This window comes from Bidens hawaiensis, unplaced genomic scaffold, assembly GCF_021521415.1.
Source record: "Bidens hawaiensis isolate Kalapana, Puna unplaced genomic scaffold, B.hawaiensis_p1.1 tig00024029_1, whole genome shotgun sequence".
Classification (NCBI taxonomy): domain Eukaryota; kingdom Viridiplantae; phylum Streptophyta; class Magnoliopsida; order Asterales; family Asteraceae; genus Bidens; species Bidens hawaiensis.
This window is the reverse complement of record NW_027493790.1, coordinates 1-10,584: the sequence shown is the minus strand read 5'-3', so window position 1 is coordinate 10,584 and position 10,584 is coordinate 1. Positions and strand designations below refer to the sequence as shown.

General features: G+C 38.5%; 1 pseudogene; it reads right to left on the bottom strand.

Annotated features, from left to right (window-relative positions):
* Positions 1-2,363: 2,363 nt before the first annotated feature.
* Positions 2,364-3,257, bottom strand: LOC143568649 (fatty acid desaturase 4, chloroplastic pseudogene; annotated as a pseudogene).
* Between the last annotated feature and the right edge of the window lie 7,327 nt (positions 3,258-10,584).

Here is a 10,584-nt window from a genome sequence, read left to right as displayed (position 1 = left end):
AAGCAGTGACTAGTTCTCCAAATATGATAATTGTCAGCTTGTTTCCACAACAGCACAAATAAAAAAACACACACACACACAAAAATAAATATTAAAATCCAAAACAAACCCTTCAAAATTAACAAGAAACACTAAAAAATAATATTAAAAATGAAAATTAACAACTAACAGTGACTACTTCTCCAAATATGATAATTGCAGCTTGTTTCCAACAACAGTACAAATATTACAAAAAAAAACACACACACACACACACAAACCTTTGAAGGGTTTTACTGGACAGAGTAGAGCGAGGGTTTGAATGGCAGAGCCAGAAACATGGAGGAGGTTTCTTGAAACTATTGGTAGGTGTAGTAAACACCATTGCCGCCGTTCTTGCACGAACCCCTGCTAAAGCAGCCGTCTTGATAAGCTTTTGTGGAGGTTAAGTTAGGGTTTTTATAGGGTTTTATGGTATGCAGATGAAAACCCCATGTGGGTATTCACTCAATCCTTAAACCCTTGATGGGTTTGGTGTAATCTTGATTCTTTAACAAAGACCACAATTTCTTTGTCTTTATTTTTAGTGGATGGATAAGATATAGTTTCAGTCCCTTAAGTATTGGGTATGTTTCATTTCACCCCTTTATAAATACTAACTAATAATTGAACTTGTAGTGGTTAGGGTTTATTTATTTATTTATGATAATTTAAGTGGTAGCTTTATGTTCTTAATAATTAATTAATAAAGACAGCAATTCACCTTTTTATTTTATATTATATAAAACCCAAAAAACACCAAAGCGTCAGGAAGCATCGCCCTTAGAAGCATTGGATTTGATAGGGTCTGATTGGTTGGTTGGTTTGAGTTGTATTATTTTTAATATAATATAATAATAATAAAGTAATGATGGTAGAGGCTCCATCCACTACACTTTTTTTATCAAAAAAGAAAAAAAAAAACAAGTTGTGTATGTTTCATTTCACCTCCTTAGGTATTGGGTATGTTTCATTTCACCTCCTTTTAAAATACTAATAATTGAACTTGTGGTGGTTAGAGTTTATTTATTTATTTATGATTTAAGTGGTAGATTTATGTTCTTAATAAAGACAACAATTCACCTTTTTATAATGGGGTGCTTCCAACAATCAAAAACCATCAAAGCGTCGGGGAACACTGCTTCCCGGGGCGTTTTGGGCGCTTTGGGAGGATGGGGGAGCAGGTTTTTATTTTTTAAAAAGTTACAATTTCAAACCTGTTATGATTTGGGTCAACAAAAGTCAAAACAACTTTTTATTCAAAAATGTTCCCGTTTCCAAATGGAAAAATTTGGAAATAATTTCCAAATTTTAGCCATTTCCAAACTGGTTTCAAAGACGGAGTTTTCAGCCCGGTTTCAACTCCATGGTTTGGGTTGGAACAGGTTTTGGATCTTGTCAATTCCAACTAGAGGTGTACAAAACCGGTTTAAACCAAAACCGAACCGGTTTACAAACTGAACCGGTTTGGTCAACGGTTGGTCAAAACCGGTTTGACTCAAACCGGTTCGGTTTATAAACCGGTTTAGACACAAGATACGCCGACCTGGTCACGTCGGTTCGGTTTGGTTTATAAACCGGTTTAACCGGTTTTAGCTGATTTTAAACTGGTTTTTCTCAAACCGGTTCGGTTTTAAAACTGATTTGGTAGATCTTAAGGGGACCCAGTCCTCAAACTGCGCGGTTTGGGTGAAACCGGTTTTAAACCAAAACCGGTTCGGTTCGGTTTACCTAAAACCGGTCCCAAACCGGTTTTTTTTACACCTCTGATTCCGACTGGAACTGATTTTTTCTTTTGCACCCCTTGACTTAGGTTGGTTGGTAAAGTGGGCCAATCTGTTGACCCAATAAAGGGTCATGGGCCGTCTCTCTCACAAGTCTGACGAAGAATCTGGTCCAACTCTGGCCCAACTATTTTAATTCATTAACTTGCATTATTTAGTTTTAAAAATTGTTTTGGGTTTTGCTGCCAACGAATCATGTTCATGATAATATCACTCGTCGCTAATTAAACATATATTTTTTTTGGTTTAACCTTCTATTTCATTAAACTGTAATGTCTGCATCGATGCAGAGAAATAGCATTAATAATAATGACCCATTGGACACGACTAATCAGAGAAATGCATTGCCATTTGAGCTAAGCTAAATATATGTGTATATAGAAAAAATATTGTGTAAACAATGTAATGTAAATCAGCAGTTAAGAAGTGGGAATCAAATCTTTATTTATAGAGTAAGTGATTGCAAGTGTTACATGTATTATTTCATAATGCAATTGGCAATGTTATATACTTCTTTCATATATGAATTTGAATCAATAATAAAACAAGGTATGACAACTATCATGGCAAATAAGCCAGCGGAGATTCTTCCACCTCCTCCATCCAATCGGAGTTCGGTTCACTCCATGACCGTGGCTGGAGACCGAGCTTGAAATATAGCACCATTTCTAGAGCCTCAAACACCTTATTTTCATCCAAAAACCTATTCCAAACCCCACTCACAATGCAATAGTTATTATTATATGGTTGTTGATGGTGGGCCCCGTGTTGCGACCGGGACACCAACACGCCCGCCTCTTGCAAAGCCACCGCAACCTCGGGTAGCTTGCTCTTAGTTCCATGTGCCCAAGCATGGAACTGCTGGCTAAACATAATGCACCCGCTAGCCATCCCCACGAACCCCATTACTACCGGTTGATCATGAAAAACCAGATCAATCGGTAGCACAGTGTAAGTGGTTACACGCGCTAATGCGTGCAAATTATTCGCAAACTGACCTTTGGTGATCGTCCAGGGCCATTTATGATGGCCCTGAAACGCATCAATTTGCGAACCAAACACTGGAGTCGAGGCATCACCGTAGTTATCAATGCCCCAATGGTATACACCGGACCCAAGGTCCGCAAACAAGTAGCCAATGAAGCCAGATAAAACAGGCTCCAGCCATATGTGTGAGTCATATGACCCAATGACTGTGCTTGCTAGGGAAGCAAGCACAGTACCACACCCCGAGGCCACCCATGCACGATGGGACCAAGTCGATTTAAGACTTGGGTCATCTGCCTTTGGGGGAGTAAGTAGTGGTGTGGTGTTGATGACTAGTGGTTCGGGTTTTGGTCTTGTGTTTATTTGAGTCGTGACGGCACAATAGACACGATGGTGGTCGTGGAGGCGGTTGTGGTTGTGACGGTGGCGGATGATGGTGGTCTGGTGGTGGTGGGATAAGATGGACATTATTTAGGTATAGGTTGGGGTGGCATAACAATAATATTATGTATAATATTATGTATATGTAGATAATAATATTGGTTGGTGTTGATTGTTAGGTGCTGTTTGTTTTTGCAGACATAAACTGTCTGCAAGCTGATTTCATCTGTTTTCATGTCTGCAACTGAAGATGTGGTCTGAAGATCTGCAAGCTGAAAATATAAGATTGTTTGTTTTTATAAGCTGATACTGTCTGCATAACTGTCAAACTTATCTCACAAGATAGAAGTCATTTATTCAAGTTACATCTAGTTTTTAGTCTTTGCTTGCCATGCCGATTTGGTTTTGGTGGGTGGTGGAAGGTGGTGGAGGTGGATGGTGGTAGTGGCGGCGGACGGTGGGTAGTGGCGGTGGATGGTGGTGGTGGACAATGGGTGGTGGTGATGGATGGTTTTGGTTGGTGGTGGACGGTGGTGGTGATGGATGGTGGTGGTGGTGGGTGATGGATGGTGGTGGTGGCGGTGATGGATGGTGGTGGTGGTGATGGATGGTGGTGGTGATGGATGGTGGGTGGTGGACGGTGGTGGTGATGGATGGTGGTGGTGGTGGCGGACGGTGGTGGTGATGGATGGTGGGTGGTGGACGGTGGTGGTGGCGGTGATGGATGGTGGTGGTGGTGGCGGTGATGGATGGTGGTGGTGGTGGGTGATGGATGGTGGTGGTGGCGGTGATGGATGGTGGTGGTGGTGGGTGATGGATGGTGGTGGTGGCGGTGATGGATGGTGGTGGTGGTGGCGGACGGTGGTGGTGATGGATGGTGGGTGGTGGACGGTGGTGGTGATGGATGGTGGGTGGTGGACGGTGGTGGTGGCGGTGGATGGTGGTGGACGGTGGCGGCGGGGTACGGGGGTGGTGGTGGCGGCGTACGGTGGGTGGTGGTGTTGGCGGACGGTGGTAGGAGCAGTGGATGAGAGGGTGGCTGCAAAGGGAGAAGAGTAGGGTTTTTTTGTGAAGATGTTTTAAGCAAGATTTCCTTGCTTTTCTTTTAAGATGAAGGAAGATAACTTCAGATCTGTTTTAAGAAAAAAAACAAACAGTCTTCAAGGGTAATGTCTGCGCGCCTGCAGACATTAGCTCCCTTGAAGATGTTTGAAGAAAAAACAAACACCCCCTTAGTCTACGTGGAATTATGGGTGTCATGAAGAATTGGTGACTGTTGTGGTATATAATACAAGTTTCATGTTGTAGCATATATACACATATATTTCTTGGCGAATATGACTTTAGAGGTTATATTGTGGACAGGAAAAATAGGAGTCTATATATATGTATAAAAGCAAGAGGTTACATTTGGTTGGAAACTAGAATAGGATCAAATGGAATAGACTAGAAAAAGGTTGAAAATAACGGAATTGAAATAGTTTATTAATATTATTATTGAAAAATAAATTGAGAAAACCAACTTTTTTAACTAGGGGTGCAAACGAGGCGAGTCGAACCCGAGTTCGAGTTTGAGCTCGGCTCGTTTCGAGTTCGTGATTAGATTTTCAAGCTCGAGCTCAGTTCGTTTACTATTTATTAAGTATTTTTTTTACATACTTTTAATTTTTTTATATATTTTTTCAATTATAATATTAAGTATAAAATAATATATATTATTTAGTTATTTTTATTTATTTTTTCTTAATATTATGTATACAATTTAGTAATTGTTAAATTTATATTTAAAAATTAAATAAATGACAGACTCGTTTAGGCTCGCGAGCTGGCTCGAGCTCGATAAGGAAAGCTCGGGCTCGTTTATTAAATGAACTTACTTTTGGGCTCGAGCTTGGGCTCGATCGAGTTTTTACACGAGTCGATCTCAAGTAGCTTGCGAACGGCTTGGCTCGTTTAACTATTTTTTTGATGCATTTTATATTTTAGAAATATAATATATATTTTCACCAATGTCATAGTAACCAGTGATATCAAATAGAACGTAACAGGTGACATTCGACAAACAGAAATAACAATGTAAGGAAAATTTACAACTTTACAATAAATAGAAATAATATATAAGTAAATAAGTTAATAATAATAAATCATACATAACCAAGCAAATTGTCATATGTAACTCTTTCTGAAGTAAAAACACCATTAAGTTCCAAGCTTCTATACGACCCATTAGTTTATCAACTATTAATTTTAATCATAGTAACACTCAAAACAAAATTTATCACATCGAAAACCAGTTGGACATGAAAACATTAAAACAAACCAAAACTAAAACCCACCTAAAAGAACCCCTTGCTGTCTCCGGAACAAAAACAGATAGAATATAAGAGAGACGGTGATGTCATAGCGGAGATGTACCAAACTGCTTTCAACACCGAATTTGAAGGGACTCCATCGGGTTTCTTACTGTGTTGTTGTAAACATTAAGCAGAACTTGGGAGCTAACAAACGCAAATTGTGACATCCCTCGATTTCGGGTCAAATGGTATTTATTTTTTATTTGTTTTTATGTTGTAAACCGACCCGATTTATATCCCGAACATTTCAAATATATAAAATATTGGATTTTATGTTACTAAAACATTCCCGCTTGTCTAATTTGAAAAACCCCCTTTACCCCCACCACCACCCCCCGGATTCGAAAACGGACTTAAAACGCTCAAGATACATCAAAAACGAACTTCGGACGCGAACCGACGTGCTGACCAGCAACAGCCCCATTTTTGTTTTTTTTGTTGTTTTGTGACTTGTCCTTGACCACTCTTGCATGCAAACCTTGATATCACACCCCATGCTCGACCCTTTCAACCCACCCTATATATACACCCCTATCCCCTTCAGTAATCCTTGCTCATTCATCTCTTTCTCTTCCAATTCTCAAGCATTCAAAGGTGTTCTTCATATTTTTTTGGCAGTTTGACTTTCCAAAGTCAAACTGACCATAGTCTTACATTATAATCAACTTGTTAACACTTATTTATACTTGAAGATTGTTATACAACATATATATAATAGCACCCTTTGTACCTTCGGTGGGCATTTCTCCGGTCTCGGTCAGTTATGTGTCCGGCCCATAAGACAAAGCTACATGGAGGACTCGTAGTAGTCCTTGATTATATATATTTTCCGCATCTAACTATCAAACTTGTTATACTTGTTTAACTTCTGCTCATCTTAGTTCTATTTTGCATTTTGATTTCCATGGTTATGGGTTTGTAGAGACTAGCCTCGGTTATTCCGTAAATAGCTCCAAACCGGAAGCCGAACTCTTGTTTACTAGTTTGTTTAAATAGTTGTATAAACATGTTTTATGTAAGATTTGAGTTTCTAAAATCATTTTAATTAGTTCCATGGTTATGGGTTTGTAGAATCTAACCTCGGTCTTATCCGAAACAAGATCCGAACAGGAAACCAAACTTTCGTTTAAAGATTTTTGTTGTTGACTTTTTGTATGTAAAACTTTGGTATTATTATTTATAAATTATTTTACAAGTTCTATGATGTTTGGACATGTGGTAATAATTCTTGGCCTTATTCCAAGATAAAAACCGAACCAAACCGAACTAAACCAAGTTTACTCGCTTAAGATACACAAGTGTGTTTTTAACCATTAAAGCTTATATATTTCTTTAAAAATACTTTATAAACTGATTTTAATTATTTTCACAAAGTACTCGGAATGTTGAATCCAACTTGATCTTATAACAAAGTTTGGACCGATTAAACCAAACACTCGCTTAACGGACGTTGTTAGTTCTAAAACAATAGAACTACATACTTGGTTAAGTCTCTTTAAGATTTATTGAGTTATCTCATACATTTATTATTTTGGGAAAGTTGACTTTGGGTTTGGTCAAGTCACCAAGACCCGAACCGACCACCCGAACACTCGTTAAAACCCGTTTAGTATCTATGTTATAAAGGACTTGCTTTCTTGCATTTTTACCCACCTTATACTTAACATAGGTTGAGTAAAATTAAGGGCTAGATACTTTAACCCGGTTTCGAGCAAACTTACATTTTTAAAGGACTATTATTATAATTTCTTAAATATTTACATTTTAAACCTAAACTTTAAATTGTTTACATTTCTTATCATTTATTTTCGTTTAAAGACTTCCAAGACAACTTTTCTAATACAAGGCTTCTTCTCCTTTAGGCTTCGTTCGTTAAACTCATCGTTCGGTTAATCTCCAAATCATCAAATCTTTCAAGTTTATTACTTGAATGTGAGTACTTTCATCCCCCTTTTTCACTATTTTATATTTTAGGGGTGACATTGCAAACTTATTCAAATCCAAATGATTTACACTTGAGTCTTAAACTACAAACTTTATTGTATACTTTACTTAAATAAATGCTCGATTTGGTGATTATATGCTTATATGCTTGAGTGCTAATGTGTTTACCGCTTTTGGATGGTTGATTCATAAATCCGAGTATATCTGGCATCCCCTTATAGAAAGGTGTCGTTAATGTATTCTTATTAACGATTTCTTACAAAATCCGAGTATATTTGGCATCCCCTTACAGAAAGGTGTCGTTAATGTATTCTTATTAACGATTTCATTTATCTAAATTGTTGCTATTATTTATTGTTTTGTATACAAGTTGTGGAATTTCATATTATATATCTATTGTTCAAAAACTATGAAATTGCTCACCAACCTTTGTGTTGACAAAATCTATTTATGCAATGTTACAGGTTTGACTTTAGGTTGACTCGAGGACTTGAAGAAAAAACGTTATCGAGGCTATTAGGATATTAGCAAAATGAACATTATATTATTTACTATGATTTGAATTCGGTTATTGTATGAACAAGTTATGTGACTCTTTGTGTTTTTATGAATTTAAATGAGTTGATTAAATATTGTCACTTAATAGTGTCGTGTGCGATGAACAATCGGTTTGCGCCCCGACGTTTCCGTCATGGTCGGGGGTGTGACAGATTGGTATCAGAGCCCATCGACTATAAGATAGGTGGGTTAGACGTAACGACCTAGTATAGTTTAGGCTTTAGGGTCCTTATACGTGATGCTTATACGTGTTTACCCTACTTGATTGTTTATTGCACTTATTTATTTATAAACTTGATTAAAATTCATTTTTAAATCATAAATGTACACATACACACACTTTCATAGTATTCTAAGGTATCCTTACCTTAAAACGCAAAACATTAGTTTTTTTTATTATGTTTTATGGATCACAAGCTTAACTTGGATTCCGTTGTTTAAAATCTCCTTAAAGATCGGCTCTATAATATTCGTTGCGATGACCGTAGGGACTGAACACTTGGAAACGGCCTTTTGACAAAAAGATTCCAAAAATCGAAGGTGATATACTTACCTGGGAATGTCGAGTTTAAGTGTTCTTTTCTAGGCCAAACGACTTACGTTATATGAGACGACAACTTTAAGTAGTCGAATGCAAGCGTTCCGGTTGCCTCCATATTTTGGTGTTGAAAACATGAAAGCCACGGTGATACGTGGACTAGTGTTTTTGACATCTCGTTGTATCTCCATTTTATTATATGTTATTATTGCAATTTGAGTCAACGACATAAAAGACACGGTGATACGTGCATATGTTTGACTCCATATATATATTACATTTATATACAAATTTTATTGTCGGGATATCAAATCATGGTGGTTCATGTACGACTTCCTCGACTATATGTAAATTTCTATACTTCAAAACCTCCCAATTTTTAAACTCCAAAACTTTTGAAACATATACTTATACACATTTTATCATTTGGTTTATGTACAAACTTAAAAAATAAATAAAAAAAAAATAAATAAATAAAAAAAATTTTCTTACTAACATCTCATCCTCACTAACTCTAGGAATTCACAATCAAAAATTGAAATTTTATTTTATCTTTATACACCCTCATATTTATTTCCATTTACTTCAAACTCATTCTATTTTCTTTATAAATTTTTTTAGAATGCCTCCACTACGACGTCAACCACGCAAGAACTCCAATCGGCGTATGGCATCTTTCGTCGTCAAGCAAATGGCCGCTGTGATTCCCGAACTACTAGCCCAACTTCAAGCTACCCAACCTCCTCCCGTTGCACCTTCCGTTGCTATACCCGTTGAACCCAAACCCGCATCCTATTCTTATAAACAATTTACCGGTGCTAACCCAACCAAATTCGTCGGCACGAACTGTGTAACTACCTTGTTGCAATGGTTTGAGAAAATGGAGAGTGTGTTCCGACACAGCGAATGCCCCGAAGCGAAGAAAACTAATTTCGCTTCAAGCACGTTTGAGGAAACTGCTCTTACATGGTGGGGTATGTTATGCATCTCCAAGGGGCGGAAATTGCCATGGCGCTTCCATGGACTGAACTTAAGGAACTCATGATGAAGAAGTTTTGTCCCAAACACGAGCTCCAAAGGCTTGAAGCCGAATTTTGGGAATTGAAACAAGAAAGTGGTGATAATGCCGTTTACTCGCTCCGTTTTCATGAATTGAGCACCCTTGTACTCATTTGGTTACCCCGCTCGAACGTAAAATCGACAAATACATCGGGGGGTTTACCCATGCTAATTCGGGACTCAGTCATGAGTAGCAAACCCGAGAACCTTGAGGATGCAATTACTCTAGCCGGTGCGCTATCGGAGAACCACGTTAAGGCGGGTACCCTAACCATCAAGAAGAAAAGTGATAAAAGCAAAACCGAACCCGCACCTCAAGCCAAAGTTGACCCACCACCCTCAAGCCATCAACTACTCAAACTCTTCCCGCCACAACAACAAAAAGAAAACCAAACAAAACCACCGAAACTATTCCGTTACCCAACCGCTACCACAACAACAACCCCAAGCTCCCCCACAAAATCGAAAACCCTATACCGGTACTTTTCCACTATGCAACAATTGTTAACTTCATCACCCATCTCACTTACCTTGTCGCCATTGCACCATTTGTAACCGATTTGGCCATCTAAATAACACATGTCGTTCCGCACAACGTACTCAACCCAACCAACCAAGAACCACTCCACAAAACTCCCAAAACCGCTTTGCACCTTACCCACAAAACCCTCCTCAACAACCCCGAGCTTGCTTTAACTGTGGTGACCCAAATCATTTCCGCAACAATTGCCCACGACTCACTTTTGCAATCCAAGCCCAAACCGTAACCATGCCCTACTATCAAACCCAAGCCTACCAAGTCCAAACCTACCAACCTCAACTTCCCCAACTCAATCCATCACTCATCCAACCCATGCAAGCCATCCAAGCACCTCCTCCTCCACCACCTCAAGGAATCCGGTAACCAAGGACGAGCTTTTATGATGAATGCTAATCAAGCTCAAGTGGCAAACAATGTTGT